The sequence below is a fragment of the Cotesia glomerata genome, linkage group LG6, assembly GCF_020080835.1.
Source record: "Cotesia glomerata isolate CgM1 linkage group LG6, MPM_Cglom_v2.3, whole genome shotgun sequence".
Taxonomy (NCBI): domain Eukaryota; kingdom Metazoa; phylum Arthropoda; class Insecta; order Hymenoptera; family Braconidae; genus Cotesia; species Cotesia glomerata.
In genome coordinates, this window is record NC_058163.1 from 5,559,696 (window position 1) to 5,585,656 (window position 25,961).

Below are 25,961 nucleotides of genomic sequence, written 5' to 3' on the forward strand. Positions count from 1 at the left end.
AACAAACGAAGAGAGTTTCGCAGTTGGATAAAAGATATTATAGTCAGAGTCATAAGGAGCGTTGGAGAACGTTTGTGTGCGTTATCGGTGGAGAATCGGAAGAACAAGAGCGCGGTATACCCATAACCGTGGATCAACTTCTGGCTACGACCCTGTTCGTAAATACAACCAGTCTCCACAAGTACTGTACATACCTGATGCAGACTACCTGGCTGGCTGCATCTCCTGCTGGTATACATTGCTGGTACTCCTACTGCCTGACCAGTCAAGATACGGAACCTTACTCTCCAGAAAGGATTAAAAAAGGAAAGATTGCTGCTGACTGGATTGTGCTATCAAGTTGGAAGTACATGCTGATATTTGTTTTTTTTTTTTTTGCTTTCTTTTGTCTACTTTAGTCTAAATAATAAGCATCAGCATACAACGCAGCAATCGTCTACTTGATATACTTAATACACTAACCTGCTATGTATTGACATGATTTATCGGCGTTAGTGATTAATTAACTCATGACTTTTGAATTTGGGAAACTATTGTTCAAGAGGCATCGATGTTTAAAGTCTAAGCAAGAATTTGTGGATTTTGCAATTGGTTTTTAGAAATTGGAACACTTTTTTTCAAGTGATTAGGTAATTTGTTTAAATTAATATTTATGATGATTTTCATTAAACCAATCTATAAAATTTCTGATTTTGGTTATTTATTACTTTAATTAAGCACTTAATTTTTAGTTCGAATTATTTGAAGTAGCTTCTACAATTCAAATTTAATAAAAAAAATTGGAATTAATGTTTGTTTTAGCTTCAATCAAGAAACAGAATTTTACTGGAAATAAGTTGAAAAATTCGTTTTTTCAAGCGTTTATTGTATAAAGAGGTCTTGTTTTAAGCAAACTGATAGTAATAATAATAATTCTTGCAGTGTTTGCAATTTCATTCATATTTTTACGATTTAAGTAGAAAAAAACGTGTCACTAATAGATAAAAAGACGTGTAAAAATTTTTTTATTTTCTCCAATTAGGAATGTTAGAAATGTGAAATTTATCAGATAAATGAAAAATAAATCGATTTTTGAGTCACGCCCTTTGAACTTAAAGAAAAATAATTTTTAACACCAAAAAGTCGTCGATCAAAAAAATTTTCATTTTTCGACTATTTGATGTTGAAGATTTTTTAATTTTTGCTATGAACATTAAAAATAAAAAAATAATTAAAATTCTTGATTTTGATCAAGAATAACTTTTAAACGGCTCTACCGATCGATTCCAAAAACCAATCAGCTCTCAACCTCAAAAAACCACGTCGATCGCCGCCAATCCGGTCAAAATCGGTTGATTCGTTCGAGAGATATCGTGAACGAAAGAAAACCGAAAAAAGTGTTTTTTCGGAGTTACTCCGAAATTTCTAGTTTGACCAATTGAAACTTAGAAATTCTTTATGAGGCTTAAAAAACTGCGTAGAATGCCGCCAACCGTGTAAAAATCGGTTCATTAATTCAAAAGTTATTGCGGTTTGAAAATTCAAAAAATAGTGTTCTATGAAACTTCTATCAGACTTTTGAGCTCAAGAGCTCAAAAGCATAGAAAAGGTATCGTTTTGAGCTCGGAGAGCTCAAAACCACACAGATTGTGTTTTTGAGCTTGAAAAGCTCAAAAAAAACGGCCATGTATTAACGGAATCAGCGGGAAGTTGCAGGGATGGCCTTTAGGGTCAACCGTTTTCCTAATTTTTTTTTAAAGCCAAAAGGGCGTTTTCGAAAAAAAAATTATTTTCCGATAAATTTTTACATTTCGAACATTCCTAAATTGCTCGAAGAAAAACAATTTTTATACGCATTTTTAGTTCTTCAAAGCAGTAATGGTGTATAATTAAAGATAGCGTCCTTTATGCATGCGTAATATGATAAATTTATGATTTCTTTAATTGTTAGAATACAAACAGCTTCTACAGGATTCTTAACATAAATTTTTATTCGTTGTAATTAATTCCAATTACTAAAATACAAATTCTCAATTTGAAAATGTCTTCACAGCATTGGGAAAAATAAAATACTTTAAAGTAATTGATGATCAATTAATCATCTGCAGCTCAATACTTGTTTCCATTCATAAAACACGTAACCCTATACTCAACGTTACGATAATTTAAATGTAACGGAAAGGTGCGAGGCTCCCGCTGTCATTTGGAACAACGTTCTTACTTCAGCACTCGTAAAATATAATTTTTTTTTGTTCAGACGGTACACAACAGAAACAGTAAAAAAGATATGCGAATGGGGTATGTATTATTCTCAGAGAAGATAAAGAAATAAATATACAAATGAAATGGCACGAAAAGAAGCCAAAGGACGTGGACGTTTATGAAATGTACGAGGTATTGGGTTGTACTCATACATTTGCACATTTGGGATTTCTCGAACTTGTTGCTGCTGTCGTAGTAAAGGAGGCGCCCCATTTGCTTTATTGAATTAGGTTACATGATTTACGATACCGCCTACTGAACTCACACCACAAAGATTCTGATTCCACTCTTGGACATAACAGGCCAATTCTTTTCCAATTCACCCGAAAGTTTAACCTCTGCTTTAAATAATTGTTACACTTTTAAAGTGCTCTCTTTTTTGAACTTACATTAAGTAAAAAAAAAGTTACAATCGGGTAAAGGCTTCAAATATTAACCAGTTTAGATAAAATCAAGATAAATATATTAAGCTCCTGTTAGTTGGAATCGACCCCTTTCGATTTGAACAAATTTTGGTCAGAATATGTTACCGACCGGGTGATTAAACATAAACAATTAGTTTTTTTTTTTTTCATTAATTTTTTTCGCGAACACAACAAACTGCAAAGGGTTTATTTTTGTGGTTTTTAATTCATAATTTTTCGCCCTTTAATACAATATCAATATTAATAGGGCTTTACAGTAACATATATAAGTTATTTGATGAAAATACCCGGTGTCTCAGCGACAATAGTGTAATTTTATTCTTTAATTAAAAAACGTGGGGAAGTTGAGCTTTTTTATTATTATTTTCGTAATCTACGAATTTTTTTTACATAAAATAGAACAATAAAATTCCACTAGCAAGTTAGTTTCTACAACGGGTAAGAGTAAAGTCAGTGGACTAGGAGTTTTCTTTTATCATATAATGAAGTTCTGCCAAAGGAAAAAAAATAAAAAAATTTTTTTCAAAAGATGCAAATTCAAAATTTCTTGGTGTGCGTCATTGTGTATTTCAATTTTTTAAAGTCTAGTAAATAGATTTTACGAATTTCATTAAAAGTAAAATATTTTGCAACCACGCACACTAAATACGTTCCAAAATTTTTTCTTAATTTTTAAATTTATAACAAAAATTTTTAATTTCCGAAAATCATAAGTAATCATATCGGTTACTTGGATTTTTAATTTTTATTTTATATATTTTTGTAAAGAAAAAACAAATTTTTTTCTTAATAGTCTTATGAACGTGGATTTGGCGCGATTTTTACAGTGAAACTGTTTTTGTTCGGATTTTCAATTAGTATAAGTATAGTTGTCGTCGGAACTAGAATGAAAAAAAAAAATATTTTTACAAAATGGCACGTAGTTGAAAAATTTTTTGAAAACGAATTTCAGATTCCCTGATTAAAAATTAGGGAAAACGGTTGACCCTGAAGGCCATCCCTGCAACTTCCCGCTAATTCCATACTTAAGGGGAAATACGTGTACAGGCTTAAAACGATTCAATTTTTTTTTATAAATCGCTTGTAAAACTATTCAAAAATATAGATTGAAAATTTAAAGTCAAAATTTCCATTCGTTCAAAAGTTATAAGCGATTTATTAATTACTTTAATACTATTTTACATTAACTTTTCTGTCACTTTTTCAAACGCGTTTTCTCGAAACGAGTTTTTTCAAAACTGTGTGCAGTCTAGCTCAAAGAGTTTTAAAACCAATCATCTTGCGATATGGCTTATAATTTTCTTTATACAATTACCTTGAATATGAACCTCAATCGAAAGCGATATTTTATTTAAACTATTTTTTTTAATAGACAATGTATGAAAAAGTGGTAAAATCACGACTTAATTTCACAGCCCTGTAAAAATGGAAATTTTACTTTGTGGAATTGAGGTTCATATGGAAGATACACACATAAATGAAGTAATTTTTCTGTGCCATTGATTTCAAATAAAAATTGTGGCTTCCAAACTGCACACAGATTGCTAAATCGGATGACAACCTACGATGTGTATCAGCTGATATCTCCGCTATTTGTTAACTTATATTGTTGTTTAATACGAAAAATACTCATAAATAGATGTATAAAATGACCTGATAGTTTCAATAAATAATATTAATTTCTTATACCTTAAAAATTAATGAAAATCAGCATGAAAACGACCTTCTACACGTATTTCCCCCTTAAATGCTCAAAACTTCACTCAAAAATATAATTTATATTTTACACTTTGAGCTCAAAAAATATAATCTATGTGTCATTTTGAGCTCTCCGAGCTCAAAACTCCGGTAGAAGTTTAATAAAATACTATTTTTTGAATTTTCAAACCGCCATAACTTTTAAATGAATGAACCGATTTTCACGCGGTCGGCGGCATTCAACGCAGTTTTTAAGCCTCATGAAGAATTTTTAAGTTTGAATTGATCAAACTAGAAATTTCGGAGTAATTCCGAAAAACCCTTTTTCGGTTTTCTTTCCTTCACGATATCTCTCGAATGAATCACCCGATTTTGATTACATTAGCGGCGATCGATGTGGTTTTTAAGATTAAGAGCTGATTAATTTTTGGAGTTGATCGATAAAGCCGTTTAAAAGTTATTCCAAAAAAACCATTTTAAAAAAAATTTTTTTTCACAGTTTTTTCCAGACTTCTCGAAATCTATCGGTCCGAATCTGTCCAAATTATATTCAAAATCTAAGTTTGGCCAATCCCTTTCGAATCACACCAACCGCGATCAAATCGGTCAAACCGTTTCAAAAGTTATAGAAGGTTTACATGCTTACACACTAACACACACACACAGACATAGTGGCACCCTCGCGGGGATAGTCAGGGAAGCTTCCTGTGACCTTCAAATGTCGAGATCTGATGAAAACTCGATTTTTGCAAAACGGGGTAAAATCAATCAATAACTTCCCGATTTTTGAAAATCTTCGATTTTCTTAGCGGGAAGTTAAAAAGTATTGAGACAACGAAAAGTATTGAAAATATTGGTTTTCTAGTCGATCCAATACTTTTCAATACTTTTTATTTGTCTCAATACTTTTTATTCAGGGTTCGTACTTTTAACTACGTGCCAAAAGTAAAATTGATTAACTGAGTGCGATTTACTTTTTTCTAGTAGATAGTAATCGACTATTGACTATCTGTACCTGCTGGTATTATCATTTTTTGACAAAGTATTACGTGCAACAATTGTTTATGGGTAATAGTGTCCAAGGTAAAGCATGCAAATTCTCCATCGATATATTTCTAGGCATATAGTAGTTTTTATTTATATAATAAATTTTAATGTAACTTTGAATAATTATTGCTTATTTTTATTTTTCAGTTTTCCTGGGTTGATTCAACAAATACTGATGTTCAATCTTCATAAACTTAAAGTTTACCACTCAGCCGCGGGATTCTGCATCTGCAGAGGCAAATCAAGCAGGTTTGTCATTAATTTTTTCTTTCTAAATTGAAAGGTTCAAATTTTTTAACATAAATTTAATAATATTAATGATTGTTTCAGTTCTCGAACAGATGCGCAGTACCTTTTTTTCCGGGTGGAAAATGGCGCAAAAGATTTAAAAGTATTTGTTATTTTATTTTAATCAATTTTATTATTGAAAATGAGATTATGAAGTGCACTTTTGAATTTTCCAAACTTTTTTATTTTTTCACTCCGGTGCTCTGAGTAATGGAACCGAAAATTTACTCCGAATTATCTTCCGGTTTTTACTATATATAAAATTAGATTATACCATTTTTCTAAGAGTGTAAATAACTGCAAAAAAAGGTTGGTTAGAGGTGTTTCATCCAACACACCATAAAAATGTTGGGCTTAATTGGTATAACGATCTCATTACTTTTATTGTGGTTGTTTATACTCATGATGTTGAACAAACAATAAGTATCAGAGACGACGTCTCCACCTTGATTTGCCCGGGGAGGTTTTTGAATTGTCTTGCGGACCACACGTGCGGGTCGAGAGGCCTCGGGTTTACAGTTCGATATGTCGATGAGGATCACGAAACTCGAGTTAAGATGCACGCAATCGCTGTTGATATTTTTTCCGTTTAATGTATTCGAATTCCGCATTTCTTCTTTCTTCTCCGAAATAGTCGGCTCTTGAATCAATTAATTATAACTTTATGATCCATACTGAAAAAAAAAAAGTTCTTGAACCAAGAAAATCATTTTCAAGAGTTTTATTGGCTTGAATCAAGAAAAATTTACTTGAAGGTGTAGTCTAGTTCGTCGGTTAAAATAATTAAAGATTTTTTGGAATCTCTTGTGAGCTTACTATGAAAGATATGTTAATTAAAGTTGTTAGGGATGATAAATGAGGTCTTAAATTGTAAAAATAATTTTTTTTTCAGTTTTTTTACAAAAAGTTCGTACACGAACAAAATATGATAATTTGGAGGCAGGTCGGCTCCTAAACGATATCTCGGCAACGGCTTATGTGAAACGGAAAAACTGAAGTGTTTTAGATTCGATAAAACAATAGCTACAAAATAGACTATTGATATTAATTTTCAACAATTAATGTTAATTTTAAGTAACAAAAATCAAAAAAATTGTTTGAATTAATTTTTTTCGCAATTATCTGTAAAGTAAAATAATAAAAATGAATATTTTAACATTATGGTAATCTATTTTGTGAGTGTTTATGTATGAAATCAGATTTATATTCAATCCTAGACGTGACCAATATACAGTAACGCTCAAAAGTATTTTGACAACATCATGCGTTAGTTTTTTTCAACAATGTCAAAATACTTTTGAACAACCATTTTCCTAATATTTTAAAAATTAAACTTTCTTTTGTTACAAACAAGGACCACTTTGACACTATTCTGTAGATTATTCAAAAGCTGTTAAAAAATTAAATAAATGATTAATGTGTTTCATATTTATTTTTAATTAAACCATTAAATAGAGTAGAAGTACCGTTTGTGGCCACTGTACCGTTTATGGCCATTTATTGTTCAAATAAACGATAGAAATGAATTTATTTTAATAAACCATTACAAACTCAATTTGTTTGAACATAAATTTTTTAAAATTCAATAAAAATATGGTTATAAGATTATAATTTTTTATAAATTAATTCAAATGTTAACTGGCCAAAAATGGTGCTAAGGTGGCCAAAAACGGTACCTCTACCCTATATTTGTCAAAATACTTTTGAGCATTACTGTATCACTCCTTACAGGCACCAATTAAACTGGCTCACAATTAAATCCAAAAGACTTTACGCTTTAGCTTGCTTTTATGTTTAAGCTTCTAAATTTGGGTGAACCTAAGTTTCTCCGAAGTCTTTTTGTAGAGGAATCATCAGAGATCAGAAGATCTGACAAAATTGCAGCGAAATACAATAACATTTTATTTAAAATGCCAAACTTCTCGACTACAATTTTCGAACTTTCATTTGTAATCTCCACAATTCGACTCTGGAGAAAACTACTAAATGAAGTTACAGAATCACTCAGCCTAGACTCTTTCAAAAGTAATGCTCTTGAATTTTTGTGAAACTGGAACGAGATAGGGTACTATAAATATCAATCAGGTTCCTTAAAATTTGTGTTACTAAATTGTTATAACTTGTACTTAATATTTAACCATTTAAACATTTAAATTTACCTTTTAGACCCGATTATTTTTATTTCCTCAATTATTAGACATTGTTCTCTTTCTCATCATTAATATATCACAGAGTTTATATCTATATTATTAAAACCATTTCTAATTATAAAGTTTCTTAGACTTGATCCTGTCTGTTTTTATATTCAATATTGATGCACGTGTACTTTATTATAAAACTTATGTATACTTTTGCTATTCGGCTATTTGCCTTGGCATAAAAATTGAATAAATAAATAAAATTTGTGGTTAAAATTTCAGAAGGACCAGCCTACGGGTTCGGAGAAATCGTGTTGGCCATCCGTGAAAACATAGTTTTGAGAAAAATGCGTTTTAAGTTTCTATAAATAAAAATTAGGAAAACGGTTGACCCTGAAGGCCATCCCTGCAACTTCCCGCTAATTCCATGCTTAGGCGCTTAAAATTGCGCCAATGGCGTTTTGAGCTCTTCAGAGCTCCAACAATACAATTATGGGTTATTTTGAGCTCTCAAGCTTAAAGAGATTGTTTTCTATGCTTTTGAGCTCAAAAGTCTGATAAGGGACTGATGACACTATTTTTTGAATTTTTAAACCGCGATAACTTTTGAATGAATAAACCGATTTCCACTCGGTTGGCAGCATTCGACGCAGTTTTTTAAGCCTCACAAAGAATCTTAAATTTTGAATTGATCGCACTAGAAATTTCGGAGTTATTCGAAAAACACTTTTCGGTTTTCTTTCGTTCACGATATCTCTCGAACGAATCAACCGATTTTGACCGGACTGGTGGTGATCGACGTGGTTTTGAGGTTAAGAGTTGATTAGTTTTGGAATTAAACCATCAAGCCGTTAAAGTTATTCCAAAAACCACATTTGAAAAAATTTTTTTCAGTTTTTAAGATTTCTCAAAATCTATTGATCTGAATTGGTCCAAATAGTTTTCAAAATCTAAGTTTGGTCAAGCCCTTTCGAATGGCACCAACCGCGATGAAATCGGTCAAGCCGTTCAAAAGTTATAAGCGGTTCACATACTTTCACACACACACACACACACACACACACACACACACACACACACACACACACACACACACACACACACACACACACACACACCCAAAAGTTGCTGAAAACGCGGAGCACGTTTTCTTTGAGTGCCCTCGTTTTAACCCACAGCGTGATGAGTTAGAGAAGATCCTGAACAAGAAAATCACACCAGAGTCAATAGTAGAAGAAATGCTGTCATCCGAAGCTGCCTGGAACGCCACAAGCACGTTTACCACCGAAGTGCTTACAGAGCTGCGTTCCATTGAAAGAAAAAGGGCAAATAACAGAAACTAGAAGGAAGGAAAAATAACACCTTAGCCACCAGAAGGAATAGCAGTAGCTAGATCCTCCCCTCACGAAGTAATGCCTGACGGCGGTTTCCATGAGGGATTAGAGGAAAGAAGAAAAGGGGTTTAGGGTTTAGTGGGTAGGGGCGTTAGCGTCGAGTTTTAGTATGACGCTGCGTCGAGTCGCCACATATCCAGGCCGAACAGCTATGCCTGGAATCCGTAAAAAGGATTCCCCCCCCTAAGATAAAAAAAAAAAAAAAAAACACACACACACACACACACACACACACATACAGACGCCGTGACAACCTCGCGGGGATAGTCAGGGAAGCTTCCTGTGACCTTCAAACGTCGAGATCTGATGAAAACTCGGTTTTTGCAAAACGGGATGAAAACAATCTTCCCGATTTTTGAAAATCTTCGATTTTCGTAGCGGGAAGTTAAAAATCATATAAAATCTTACCAAAATTTAATTTGCGAGCCTTCGCTCGAAACAGTTAACACATCCATGGTAATTCTTAGATACATATTCAAAAAATGTAAAAATAAAATCGAATTTTCGAAAGTGACCAACTAGACTACATCCTTAAATCCATAAAAATTTCTTAGTTAAAGAATTTTCCTAAATAAATCAAAATGATTTTCTCGATTCAAGTTAATTTTTTTTTCACTTAGAAAATAATTGAAAATTTTCATATCTATTTTAACAAATTAACGAATCACAGACTATAAAATAAAAAAGACGAAACGTTTAAATAAGCAAATATGGAGTCAACAGCTCAATGGTCAGTGTATACATTGTCGGCAGCTCTGTTTTGCTTAATTTATTTAATTTTATTTTTTCTTATGCCCATCTTCGCATCTCAAGTTCTCGTTCCACTTCTGTGCAACAAGTGATGCAAAGTGCCGCTTGGCTTTACTTGAAAACACGTCTTGATATGGACACACTCTTATCTCCGACACTTGAGAAGTTCCGCGTTTTTTTTTTTACATACTTTTTTGCCTTTTAAAGGCTTCTCAGTTTCGGTTTTATGTTTTTAAAAGTAGGTAGAAAATATAAAAGGGTAAACTGTAATATGGACTACCTGCTTATTAAAAACAAGTGCTGTAACTTAATCACCTTAATAAATTTTTTTTTCCAAGATTTTTATTATTTCAAGAAATCATTATAAAAATATTTTGACCCAGGGTTATCCACTTGAAGTAAAATTCTTGTGAATTCTCATTTCATAATTAATCACTATTATTGCGTAACAATAGTCTCAAGTATTTAGTATCGTCATTCTCAATTAATAATTAGTCATCTATCATCAGCTTTCGAATGAAATAAAAATGGATACTATTTATTTATTTTTAAATGACTTGCCAGAGTTTGCTGATCGTTTTAAAATAAACCGGGACAATGTGGCGTGAGAAACAATAAATGATTCGAATATAAAAAGAGATTGGCGCAGGTGGAGGTCCACTGATCGAGGGATCGATCGATTTATCGAGATCTTCATGATCTCATGATCGTCTAGAGTCCACGGGACATCTACATTGCTGTAACGGTTTAATGACATCTCTAGGATTTCTCAATGTTTTATAGTGTGACCTGTAGATTGACCACGAGATCATATATTTTACTTATGTATATATATGGAAGTATACAGACACCAACTTTATTTTTAAATGATCAAATTTAACGATCAATGATTAGTTTCTATATACCTTTCGTTATTAAGCTGTCTCTTTCAAATATTTTGTTGACTGCCATTTGTCGTTATGATGTTTTTTTTTTTTTTTTTTTTTTTTCGAATGAGTTAATACATCAATTTGAAATTTTTTGCTTATAGAAAAATTACGAATTTATTAATTAAGAAAACTTTTTTTTTCAAATTTTTAATCTGCAAGATATTCAATTTTTTTGAATTAAAAAATTAACTAAAAAAATTAAAATTTTTAGATAAATAGAAAATTCTTCAGAAAAATTTTACTTTAACAAATCACTTCTGTTTTTCCAAAAAAAATAATATATCTTTCATTCAATAATTTTTTGTTCAAAGATGAAGATATGCAGTAATCTAACATTGGTCTACTAATTAGTTGAAATAAAAAAAAAAAGACCATTTGGCAGCCGAAATAGAAGTAGATTTTATAGTGAATCCAACAACTACTAAAATAATAATTTCCAAAATGAATGCAAGAGTATAATTCCATTAAATAGACAAAGAGTGTAAGTCATTTTTGGCCTAGACTGATGGTGAGGTATGCAAATTAAAGTTTATTTAATAAGCTTTCAGATGCAATTTACAAAAATTTTACAAGTTATCGCATTCATTAGTTATTTTGCGAAGAAACAGTACACAGAAAAAAAAGTTCACGTGAGTTAAGAATAGTATATTACACCTGTCGCAAGTAAATGAGAAATGTCTCAGAACACATATATGTTGCCCGAGGCGAAGCCGAGGTCGACATATATGTGATCTGAGATATTTATTATTTTCCTGCCATAGGTTTGTATACTATTTTCCTGTCCGACAGAGGCGGAAAGCGGCAATTTCGTTTAGCGCAGCGGGCCGAAAGTTGCCACTTTCCGCCTGGAGGGCAGAAAAATATTTTTCTTCCTAATTGTTTTCTTATTGAGCGAAAAAAAATGTTTTTTTTTACAAAAAATTTCGCTTATTCCAACACAATCAATTCTCTTGCTTTAAGAAATACGTATCTTGATCCAAGAAAATTTATTTAAGCCGAAAAAATCTTGTTTTGAGAAAATTTAGCTTTTTGCTCCAAAAAATTTAGTTCTTGATGGAAGTAAATTTTCTTGTCTTGAGAAAATCTCTCTTGCTCCAAAAAATTAAATATCTCGATAAAAGTAAATTTTTATTAATATTTCTATTGATTAACATGTCAAATGGGAAGATCAAATAATATTTAATTTTTTTTATCATTCAATATGTATAATTGCACGCTAAAATAATATAAAATGGGCATCAAATATTCAAAAGAAAAATTTTCTCAAGGTAAGAAAATTTTTTTCTCAGCTGAAGTAAGTGGCGCTGCTTCCCTAAAGTATCTATTAAATATAAAAATTTATTGTATCAAGTATTTATGATAATTTGAATTAAGAAAAAATTACTTCCACCAAGAATAGAATTTAAAGAACAATTTTTACTTCGCCAACACAACTTCGGTCTTCCTTCAGGCATCTAAAAATTTTCTTGAGCCAAGAATGTTGTTCTCCAGTCAAGAAATTTTTCTTTCTGTGTAAAAGTGCCAATTTTTGAAGATTTTAAAGAATTCAAATTTCTGTCATTCCTTAATTATTTAATTAAAAAAATATTTAAATATACAAATTAAAGCTAAATTAATAAGCATTCAGATGCAATTTACAAAAATTGGATAAGACATCGTGTTCAATTGTTATTGCACGGAAATAAGGTAAAAGTGAAAATTTTTGCGATTTTCCAAATGTTTGAATTGCTGTCATTCCTAAACTATTTAATTCAGAAAAATAAATAAGTATGCAAATTAAAGCTTACTTAATAAGCTTTCAGATGCAATTTACAGAAATTTAATATTATATCGCGTTTAATTGTTATTGCACGAAATACGGTAAAAGTGAAAATTTTTGCGATTTTCAAAAATTTTTGAATTTCTATCATTTCTAAATTAATTGACAAATTTTGCTCATCTTAGAACTTAATCTCAGAAATCGTATAAAAAATGAGTGTTTCGTTTCATTAAAAATAAGAGAAACCTTTTAAAATTGGAATTTTGAGTTCTACTTTTAACAGAAGCTGTATTTTTTTTTTTTTTATTTATTTGTTTTAAATGCCAAGGCAGCAAGCCGAATGGCAAAATTTACAAATATTCAAGTATAAAGATGAGAATAAGTACACATACCGTTATAGCAAGTATTACCATGATAAATAATACATTATACAAATGATACATATGATACATTTTATCGCAATAATAATTTTAGTAAATGATGATGGTAGGATAAAATTTCGATTAATTAACATAACAATGCAGTGATATAATATGTATGTAGATTCCAGAGATTTGTCCAGATTTATCTGAGACTTACAATTTACCATCAATTTCTAATTGCATGAAAAATTCAAAAGCTTTTGTTTTAAATGTTTCTAAACTATGAGATTCGATTATTTCAATTGGCAGTTCTTTCCAAAGCCGTATCGCAGACACCACAAATGAATGCTCGTATGATTTTGTAGTAAAGTGTGGTATTTTAAACATGACGTTATTATATTTTTCTGCTATTCTTTCTGATCGTCTAATGTCTTGATCCTCTTCTATGAATAACCCGAGTCAAAATCTCCAACGTTATTTCAACGTTTCCAACGTTACAAGCGTTAATTCAATGTTTTGAACTTTACAAATAAATAAATAAAATATATCTAGACATGAAAGACAAAAAATATATATAATGTATAGTGATCTTTTCACTCAAATCGACCACCTTTGAACCCGATCCCTTCAAATTTTTTTCAAAGGAGTGGGATTCCTTCATTTAATATTTTTAACTTTCCACTAAGAAAATTGAAAATTTAAAAATCGGGAACGCTTGTAACGTTGGAAACGTTGGAATCACGTTCGAGACGTTGGAAACGTTGGAGACGTTGGAAACGTTGGAATCGCGTTTGAGACGTTGGAAACGTTGGAATAACGTTGGAGATTTCGACTCGGGAAATTCCGTAGGAATTTTGGTTCACCAGTGGATAATAGTTTGTAAAAATAGCACGCCGAGCAATACATTCTCTTTGTTTTAATGTTTAGCCACTTTAGAGAAAGTCTATGAGGAGTAATATGTTCATCTCGTTTCAAGTCCAATCTGAATCTAATTGAATTATTTATTAATTTTTGCAATTTATAATCCAATCGTTTAGAGGAGTCCAGCAACACTAATGATCAGTATTCGATTATCGGAAGAATTGTAGCAGTTATTAATATTTTGCGAGTGCAAGTAGAGAGTATATTCTTCCTATGTTTGAGGCTATTTAGTGCTCCATAAACCTTTTGAGTAATATGAGCAACATGAATGTCCCAGGAGAGATTGTTAGTTAAGTAGATTGAATTTACGTACCTGACCAGAAATTTAAGTTCGGCGGTGGTTCGTTTCGAATTAGGCATGCCGAATTCCAAGTTCGCGCCAAACCAGGAAGCCAAAGTTGGCCCACGTCCCGGAAGTAACGTAGTCGCGAGTTTGAGCCTAACTTGGCTTCTGACTTAGGCGGTGGTTTGGAAACCACACTTGCTGGTGACTATCCAAGCCTCATTCGGTCCGAATTTGACTACCTAACTAGGCAGCAATTCAGAAACTAAATTCGCACAGAAGAATCCAAATTGAATCCTTTTTTTGGTTTTAGCTATTTTTATTATAAAGCAAAAATTAATAATAATGAATGCTTATTTTTTTTAATTTACTTTTTAAATTTTAAATATAAATATCGACTTTAGGACAAAATTTTTTAAATATTAAGTAAATAAAAAAAATTTTTTTTTTTTGTATTTAGTATTATTTTTTTTATATTTTCGGTCATTTTTTTCGCTTTTTAGGGTTTTTCTTACTATGAAGAAGTTTTTTTTGATTGGTCGATTTTATGGGTCAAGGGGGGAGGAAATGATGGAGTTAGATACATTAGTCACACACAACACTTAAATTTACCTCACACTCGCCTTAAGAATAATTATAATTAATAATTATTAATTATTAAAAATTTTACATGTCGAACGCGAGACTCGAACACTGTACCCGACGCACGAAAGCCCGATACCATGCCGCGACGCTACGCCGATGATGAGCGACCTCTTGCCTCAAGATACTTATAAGCCCGACACTTCGGCAAACATTCGGTTACCGTTGCAACGGTCGAGTTAGAAATTCCGATATTATACCTAAGTGAGGACTTGCCACAGACTTACCTAGTCAAGTTTCATTTTGATAGACCGAGCTTCAGAATACAGGTTGCCGTTATTTCATAACAGTTTGGCAATCCATGACATACCGAACTTAGGCATTTCCACTGTTTTGCCTAAAGAAGCTCGATCGTGGTATGCCAAGTTTCGGTAAACCTTTGGTTACCGTTATTTCATAACAGTTTGGCAACCCATGAAATGCCGAACTTAGGCATTGCCATAGGTTTTCCGAAGTGAGTCCGAACTTGGTGAACCAAACTTCGGTAAGCCTTTGGTTACTTTTATTTCATAACAGTTTGGCAATCCATGATATACCGAACTTAAGCATTTCCACAGGTTTGCCTAAGTAAGCCCGAGCTTGGTGAACTAAACTTCGGTAAGCCTTTGGTTACCGTTATTTCGTACTAATTAGGCAATCCATGATATCCCGAACTTAGGTATTGCCACAGGTTTGCCTAAATGAGCCCGAGCTTGGTAAACCAAACTTCGGTAAACCTTTAGTTACCGTTATTTCGTACTAATTAAGCAATCCATTATATGCCGAACTTAGGCAGTGCCAAACTATTACGAGATTACATCGAATGTGGAATTCTTTTGGCATACCAATGTTCGGCTTGCCTAATTTAAAATAAATAAAATCCGAATTGGGCTAGCCTAAATTCGGAAAACCAACTTCGCCCCGAACTGATTTTTCGGCATACCTCACTAAAATTCTAGTCGGGTATGGAATAACCTTCCCGTCAATGGTTATCTGAGGAAGATCATAGCCTTCGAGTAACTTTAATTTGCTATTACTTCCTAAGATCATGACTTTAGTTTTTTGAAGGTTAATCTCAATACCATTTTATCTGGCCCAGTCAGCTACTGCTTGTGATTCAACATTCAATTTATAGGCTGCTCTATTCAATTCATAGAGTTTGAAGAGGAGATATGTATATATGTCATCAGCGAAGAGACCATGTTTGGTGTATTTTAATCATTTTGCCACACTGTTTATAACGATTAAGAAGAGAATAGGACCTAGAATTGATCCTTGCGGAACTCCAGAGGTAGTACTAATTGGACTTGATGGTATAGAGCTTAGATCAAGAACTGATTGTGATCGATGTGTTAGGTAAGATTGAAACCAGCAGATTACTTCAATCGAAAAACCCATTTCGTACATGGTAATATATAGAATTTTTGGGTTTACATAATAAAAAGCTTTCGAGAAATCAAATAAGATGAGGTAGGTAAGATTTGGGCATTTTAGCTTTTAAAAATTGTTATTGGATGAAGATTTGTATTGATTGTAGATAATATACTCTTAAATCAAGATTGTTCTCTTATCATTATAAAGGCAGGGATAAGCTAAGTGCCTGAAAATTTGATTAAAATTTTTTTTTCTCCAATCTTAGTACATATTAGAATTCAAGCTTGATTTTCTTTGTTGCTTTCAAGAGCATGTTTTTTAAAAATAAATTTCATACCAAGTGACAAGTCAATTCAGTAAAAGAGATAATTCATTGAATAACGTGAGAAAAATTAATAAACGTCCCGAATTGTGGGCGTAGCGTGGATTTACTTTAAAGAAGTCTACATAATAAAAAACTAGGTTATGAGTTTTAATAAAATGATTTTGATTTTTTTCGGCTTTCTTGGATTTGAATTGAAAGATTCATTCATGTCCACGGTGTGGAGGAAATTTGATGAATATAATACAGCGATATGTGTGGTTAAAATAAAAATACTGGGAATAAAAAAGCAGACTTCGATAGGGACATAAAAATTATTTATAGTGTTAAAAGATATACTCAGTAGTTAAAAGACAGTTTTTCATTCATCAGTAGCTGTCGTAAATAAAAAGCTTACTTTGTATGCTTCTGGAGTTATTTTATATATTTTGTATATAATGTGGAAGATTTAGTTAGCATGGTTGAGCGCGCTGCTATGACAACAAGACATTTTCGAGATTTATTAATGTCATGCCGATGAAAATATCATATATAAATATATTTTCATCCCCGAATGCACACAGTAAAAAAGATTGAATATACAGAGTATATGGGACAGTTCTTGGTGACTTTTTTCTTGCTAACAATATTTTTATGATCTCATAAATATAATCTGATGTATGAGTATTTGAAATATTATAAGATACAAATCTCATTATTTATTTGGCGTATTGCTATTATAGGATTGATAGTAATATCCCGCATGGAAGAATATATATGTCAAACATAAATATAGCATATATTTACGCAAAACAAAAATATGTCGACAATTATGTATGTATTTATAAATGTAAAAATTAATGTGTACATACATATATTATATATAAACATATATATTGGTATATATGCTTATATAGATGGAAGCATATATTAAAACATATATGTACGCGTATAAATATGAGACATTTCAATTGATTTTCAAAAAAAGACGTCACTTTTTTTAGTGCCCATAACTTTGTAAAAAATAGCCGATGAGGACGTTTTTATAATGTACACGTATATGTGTGCATATATGTAAGCATATATATGAATATGTATGTAAACATATATGTGGTAATATATTTTAAAATATAAGCAAACATTTATTTAGCACACGAAAAATATATATCAAAATATCCTCATATGACCATACATACAGTAGCGCTCAAAAGTATTTTGACAACATAAAATTTTTTAATATTTTTTTAAAATAATAGCCTATCGGAAAATGTATTGAGTATAATGTAGAGTAGTGTAATTGCGACTATTTAAGCGTATCAAATTACAACTTGTTTGTTTACACACCGCGCCACCGAACGTACTTGACTTACCGTGAGCTCAAAAGTATTTTGACACGCATTTGACTTGAAAAACTCTCGCAGATTACTTGTTCCTTAGTTTTTATTATTACATATATTTACTTGTTGTGGTTACTTCAATATGCCTATGTGCAAGGAATATTCTAGTGATTTTAAAAAAGCCGTTATTAATGCATTAAAACAAGGATTGAAACAAACAGAAGTTGCTCGTTTGTTTAAAAGTGTCTCGGACAGTTAGTTAGCTTATGGAATAAAGTCTATAACAAAAAGAAAAACTGTCGAAAGTAAGCCTCGAACAGGCCGCCCAAGAAAACTTCTTCTACATCGATCATATTATAAAAAGTTATCAGTAAATGATATACGGATGTCCGCTGTAATGATAAAAAATGAATTAAAAGAAAAATATAACGTAGATATTCATATTTCTACTGTTAAACGACGCTTAAAAGGTCCTAGGGGTTATATGGCCGAAGACCGGCTAAAAACCTTTAATATCGAAAAAAACAGGAAGTCTCGTCTTGAGTTCGCGAAACGGCATATATCGTGGTCAAGTTTAGAGTGGTCTAAAGTTTTATGGAGTGACGAAAGTAAATTTAATTTAATGTCATCTGATGGTATCAAGTACATTCGGCGTCCAGTAAACAAAAAATACGATTATCGGTATCAAATACCCACAGTTAAACATAGAGGTGGTAGTGTGATGGTTTGGGATGTTTTCACGGTCTGGAGTTGGACCATTAGTTCGAATAGAAGGAAAAAATGGATCGGTTCATGTATGCAAATATATTAAAAGTCTCAGATGTTACCATATGCTAAACATCACATGCCAGCTAAGTGGTATTTTCAACAAGACAATGATCCCAAACACAGAACAAAGCATAGTAGTGACTTATTACATCGTGAACAAGTTAAAGTTCTTGAGTGGCCAACTCAAAGTCCCGACTTGAATCCGATAGAAAATCTCTGGGAAGAATTGAAAAGTAGTGTAAAAACCCAAAATTATTCAAACAAAAACGCTTTGTTTGAAACTCTAAAAAATGAGTGGGATCAAATTCCAATAAGTCGATTACAAAAATTAATCGACTCAATGCCGGAGCGATGCAAGGCTGTCATAAAGGCCAAGGGATATGCTACTAAATACTAATATATTTAGTGCTTTAAATTATAATTATGCGTTAAATTAGTTTTTTTTCAAAAATGTCAAAATACTTTTGAGCCACCATTTTCCTAATATTTTAAAAATTAAACTTTCTTTTATTACGAATAAGAACCTCTTTGACACTATTCTGTAGTTTATTCAAAAGGTGTTAAAAAAATAAATAAATGATTATTGTGTTTCATATTTATTTTTAATTAAACCATTAAATATATTTGTCAAAATACTTTTGAGCGCTACTGTAATTTTTTTGATGTTGCTGTATATGATCCGACATGTCTCGATCTAAATATTTTTTATATCAAGATATACTTAACTCGACTATATTTTCTGGTATATATTTCTTCCGAATATATATATGCCCTGGTATAGCCAATTTCCATATGAGTTCATATATAAACACACTAGAAATTTTAATATGGCAGTGATGAGTATATAAGACCATATCAGAAATTTTTTCACGGGGGCTTAAAAATAATACACACAAAGAGTTTATACACTGAAAAAAAATTAACTTGATTCGTGAGAAAACTTTTTGAATCAAGAAAATAATTTTGAAGAGGGTAATTTTTTTGAATCAAGACGAAAAATTTTTGAATCAAGTAAAACTTCCTTAAATCAAGAAAAATTTATTAGTTCAAGAATTTTTCTACTCAAATCAAGAAAATTAAGTTCTTCAAAATTATATACTTGATTGAAGAACATTTTTAACTTCCCGCTAAGAAAATCGAAGATTTTCGAAAAATCGGGAAGTTATTGTTTTCACCCCGTTTTGCAAAAATCGAGGTTTCAACAGATCTCGACGTTTTGAAGCCCTAAGAAGCTTCCCTGACTATTTTTACGATGATGTCCGCACGTCTGTGTGTGTGTGTGTGTGTGTGTGTGTGTGTGTGTGTGTGTGTGTGTGTGTGTGTGTGTGTGTGTGTGTGTGTGTGTGTGTGTGTGTGTATGTAAACCTCTCATAACGTTTGAACGGCTTGATCGATTTCATCGCGGTTGGTGTCATTCGAAAGGGCTTCACCAAACTCAGATTTCCTGTAAGTTGGAACCGATTCGGACCGGTAGATTTCGAGAAATTGCAAAAAAAGTGAAAAAAAAGTTGTTTTTTTTTTTTCATTTTTTATTAAATATTTTCAAATTGGCTGAACCGATCGGTCTCAAAAACTACTCAGCTCTTAACCTTGAAAACCCGCATCGATCGCCATCAAAAGCGTAAGAATCGGTTGATGTGTTCGTGAGATATCGTTGTCGAAAAAAATCGAAAAAAGTGTTTTTTTGTAATAACTACGTAATTTTTCATCAGATCAATTTTTTTTGTTCTGAATTTTTTATAGATCTCAAAAATCTACATCGATTGCCGCCAACCGCATGCAAATCGGTTGATTCATTCAAAAGTTATAGCAGTTTGAAAATGAAAAATGTCGTGTTTTATCGAACTTTGATAAGATTTTTGAGCTCGAAGAGCTCAAAAGCATAAGAAATCTATCTCTTCGAGTTCGGGGAGCTCAAAATAACACATAAATTGTATTTTTGAGCTCGAAGAGCTCAAAAACGTCATAAGTGCAATTTTAAGCGCCTACACTGATAAAAAAATTAACTTGATTCAAGAGCCAAAATCTTGAATCAAGAATACCATTTTGAAGAAAATGATTTTCTTGAGTCAAGAGAATAAATTCTTGAAACAAGAAAAATTTACTCAAACCAAGAATAATTTCTTTACTCAAGAATTTATTCTGTTGACTTAAGAAACTCATTTTCTTCAAAATGGTATTCTTGGTTCAAGATTTTGGTTCTTAAGTCAAGTTAAATTTTTTATCAGTGTAGGTATGGACTTAGCGGGAAGTAGCAGGGATGGCCTTCAGGGTCAACCGTTTTCCTAATTTTTTTTCTATGTATTTAATTTCAATCTTTGAATTGTGATTGAACACAGCAAAAAATTATACGTCATTGCGTAAAATAGATTTCGTGTTAAATATTAAACGTGTTTATAAAAAGTGTTAAATCAATGAATTTATTTATACATTAATTTAATAATATTTAATTTAAATATTTTCATTTTTTTTTATTTCTTCTTGAATAATAATATCCTTACTTTAGTATAATTTTTTTTAAACCTGAATACAAAATGTCTCTTTCAATTTTATTAATTCAATTAATTAATTAATATTTTTCTGTAATGGGTATATATTTAAATAAATTATTCATTTCTTTCTATGTAACTTATAACCACGAATTTATGTGAAAAATCAATTTATTAATTCATTTTTACTTCACTTAAATTTCTATTTTTATTAATATTATAATTGTTTGATGAATTAAATATTTTTTATTCATTTCTTATAATAGAACCTTGTAAATTATTTATTTACATTTTTCTTCAGTTGTATTAGGTCATAATTATAGCTATACATTTTAAAATATATAATAAGTTGACTTATGCGCTGTTAGATGGCGTTACTTGTATTCAAATTCTTGAATTTTATTTTTACGACAGTTACAAGTACTAAAACCTTACTAATAACTAATAATAATTAAAAATTATTAATAATTTATAATTTATAAATAAATTATTAATAATTTATTTCCAATAAAATAGATTCTTAATTTTAGCTAAAACTAAAATAAATTCATATATTTTCATTAACCCTTCGTCACTCGCGTCTTTTTTAGTTTCTTGCTCGTAGTTGTTAGGCGGCGATCTGCTCATGACGCGAGTGACGAAGGGTTAAATTAAAGTTATTTGACGCAAATTATTAAAGCTAAAAATTAAAAGCTCAAACAAAATCATAAATATTTAAAAAAAAAAATATCGATTCAAACAAGTGACCCAATTTTTTCCTGCAATAAAAAATAGTTTCTTCGAGTCTTTTTAATGTCATGCAATAAAGTCTAGATCGTATGCGTAGTTACATACTGTACATTGTTTATTAAATCTTAACTGATGTCCAGATAATAAAGTAATGCCGAAGGATGTCTAGATATCTGGATGAAGGAATGCAAGATACGTGCCCCAGGCTTAAAAAACAAATAATGGCTTCATTCATTCGCTAGAGAGAGTGCTGTATACGTATATATACATATAGTAGACAATAAGTAACTACACAAAACCTGAACCGGAGACTGGACAACCAATCAAACGCCATCACCATCGCCATCAACTTCTGTGACGACAATATAAACCCATTGTCCAGGTATTTTAATACCTACTCGATGTTTCTCAGTCAATCACACGACTAAAAAAATAAATAAGCTAAATATTTCACAAAAATTTGATGAATAAATTTATTTTTAATTTGTAGAAATGGTAAAAATTATGGATCATTATTGAATAAATATTTTAAGATTCTCAAAGACATATTTGATAAAATCACAAGAAAAAAATTGTGAGTGAACAAAGGGAACGGTAGGGCCGCTAACAAAATAATTCTTTTTGGATACTGTTTGTAACAATGACACGATACTCAATTCGATCGCCAGGTAGTTTTCTTTCTTGTTTCTTTATATTCCTTTCTGTAGCATAACAAGTTAGGTTTACTTTTATAATACCAGCCCGACAAGCCTCTGTATTTGCTCGATGTAGGATATGTCTTGCTATTTAAATTGATGAATGGAAATTCGACGAGAATTCGACAGGTAGTTGGTAAAATATCCTGTGGGTGTATTATGTTGCAGCAAGGTGGTATTGACGAAATTTTTCGGTGTGAAGGAATGAAACAGAATATGCCTTATTGGGAACAAGTGTATCTATAATTTCACAATAGCGTTTAGAATGAATAAATAATATAATAATGTTATAAGGAATATACTAAAAATGTTTAGTGAGTGATTTATAAATTTTTTTGTCAACTGTTTACTACGCATTTGCCGGTGAATTTTCTTCTAGAAAATTTAATCGGAAGAAATAAGTTTTATATTTTTTTAAATTGTTCAAAATATTTAATATACTGCATATATGAAGACTATTTTCTATTAAACGTTTTAATTAATCGACTTAAAAATGTATCAATTCTGTTTATTAATTAATCATTTATCTTTATTAATAAATCGCTATCCGCTATACGCGAAAAAATTTCCTGATGTATATATATGAAGATAAAATTACTTTATTACAATTTTCTTATTTTTTATTTTACTAAAAATGAATTTGTTAATTAAAATATTGCTTAAATAAAAATTTGTTTAAGATCATACCCGTGTAAAAAAGTTGCGCAGTTTCTTCTGTGATCTACCTGAAATCCTGAAGAGTTCATATTTTGACACAAATCTAAATTCTAGAAGAATTCCCGATGAATTCCGGATGAAATCATAAGTGATAATTTTATTAAAAACGACAGTAACAATTAGAAAAAAAATGTCTAGAACTGATAAGAATTTTACTCCATCTATTTCTAGCTTAAAATCAGCAAAAATTCCATTGAAAATCCTCAGGGTTTCCCTTAAGTGATCGTAATTGATACTGAATGGACAAAATTATTATCCATTTTCACAAATATATCTAGAAAACTGCGTGAATTTCCATCAATTGCTGAATAAAATCGATAGGATGTTTACTCTGCTGACCTCAAGCCTGAAAACCATAGAAATTCCTACACTGATAGAAAAACAATCTTAATTCAAGAAACATCTTTTCTTCAAAAGTTGATTTTTGTTTCAAAATTTCTAGCTGTATTAATTCAAGAAATAAACTCTTGAAACTAGATATAGATATATTTGATTCAAGAATTTTTGTCTCTTGGTTCAAGATAGGCGATAACAAAAATTATGTTACATAATCCAAGATATTACCGACTTGTGTTAAGAATGGCTTTTTTTTTTGAGTCATTAATTTACTATGTGAATTTCTATAAATTTATGTAATAATATTTAATTATAATATTACTATATTTTCACAAATATGTTAAATCGGAAATCTATAAAAAATATTTTTATTTACTTCAATAACATCTTAAATAAAGAAATTATTATTTAAACCAGAAATTTAAAGTTTTTTAAACGATTATGTTAATATTTTGGTTGAAAAACTTAAATGTATTGATTGAAGATAATATAGTTTTGAGTAAAGATACAAGACTTATTCAACGGAGACATACATTTCTCAAGCCAAGAAAATCTAAACCAAGACAAGAAATTCTTGAAGCAAAATAATCATTTGTCTTCCAAAAGAAATTCTTAGATCAAGAAAATATCTCTTGAGTCAACATAAACTTTTTATCAGTGTACGAAAGTCCGCGGAATCTTCTCCGCAATCCTTCCGAATTTCCGTAAGAAATATTAGTGATTCGAAAAGAAAAAAAAACCTACTTTCTCAAATGCGGGAAATCCGGAAGAATTCTGGCAAAATATTAAAGAGTCTGCTTCGTAATTCCTTTGGAGTTCTCCAAGAATCATTTATAAATTATAGAGTAAACTACAATTCGTCATTCCATACAAAAATTATATCGAGCACTGTCTACCAAAATCCACACGGAAAAAAGTAAACTGTAATATTCACTCGGATTCCGGTTAGTTTTTATAATTTCAAACAGTAAAGCGGACATCGGGGTGGCAAACATGTAAATATTACAGAACTTAATGTAGAAAGTATAAAAGCCACAGTTTATAATTTAATATACAAAATAAGTGATTAGTAGTTTTCACTATAGTAAATAACGACTCTTTCATCTTTAAAAATTACAGTTTCAAACAGTAAAAAATGCCATTTCAATAAATAGTCCATATTATGAAGAGAAGGGGAACTTAGATGAAAGAGAAAGGGGTCTCACTCTGGGAGAATTTAACATTTCAAACAGTAAAAATTATACTTTCAAAATATACATTTTACCAGTCTAAGCAAGTCAATAATTACAGTTTGACTTTTAGCGTTGCGTTTAAAATTTACCATTTTACTTTGTAAATATTGACGTTGCTTGTATTAAAAATTTACTAACTTTATTTTATACTTTTTACATATCATAACATCATTTTTTAGGTACGAAATGATAAATATTAAAGTCTGAATTCTTAATTATTATACTTTAACATTTTAGACATTTACCTAGCGAATATTACTGTTTGAAATAGTATTTTCTTCCATGTAAAGAGTAAATTGTAACGTTTAAATTGTAAATATTACAATGTGAATAGTAAAATTACGATTTTACTGTTTGAAATGGTAATTTTTAGCAGTTGATCATTACTTATTATGAATCGACTGTTATTTATTACAGTTTACTTTTTTCCGTGCAGCTGAAATTATGCACAGAAAATAGTTTCTAGTAAATCAAAAATTTTATATTTATATTAATTTTTTTTTTTCAATTGTTACTGTAGTGATTAATAAAATTATAGATAGACATATCAAGCAATATAACAAAGCCGTTTGGCGTTTAAATATAATAAATAAATAAATAAATCAATATCACGAAATATTTTTAGGCAAAAATTGACACTAATAATGCAATAATATTTCACTTCTGTTGAATATTTATTATAGAATCTATTTGCATGTAGAACCTGCTCTAATTTATTTTATGTTCACTAATACGTATCTATATGTACCCTTGTTATTAAAGGTTGTCATAGCAGGTAGACGCTGAAGGTTTTCATTGGCTTAGGGACTAGCAAAAGTCTTAATCCAATTTTACCACTGAACCCCTGACTTCCTGTTCATTTTCATTCCGTTTACATTATCCACACGTACAGACTTATACATTAAGAATAAAATAAACTTTAATATTAATATGTAATGTCCATATGTATCTTATTTTTTATTATCCTTAGTATGTTTTTATTTTTTTTTTTTTTCAAATCTACATTCGGTCTCTGTAAACTGGATTATGCATGAAATGCATCCGGCTACGAATTGAAGAAAAGAGGCCATTCAGGCACACACACTTGTCGGTCTTTTAAATAGTTTTTAGGTCTTGAGCAGCTCAAC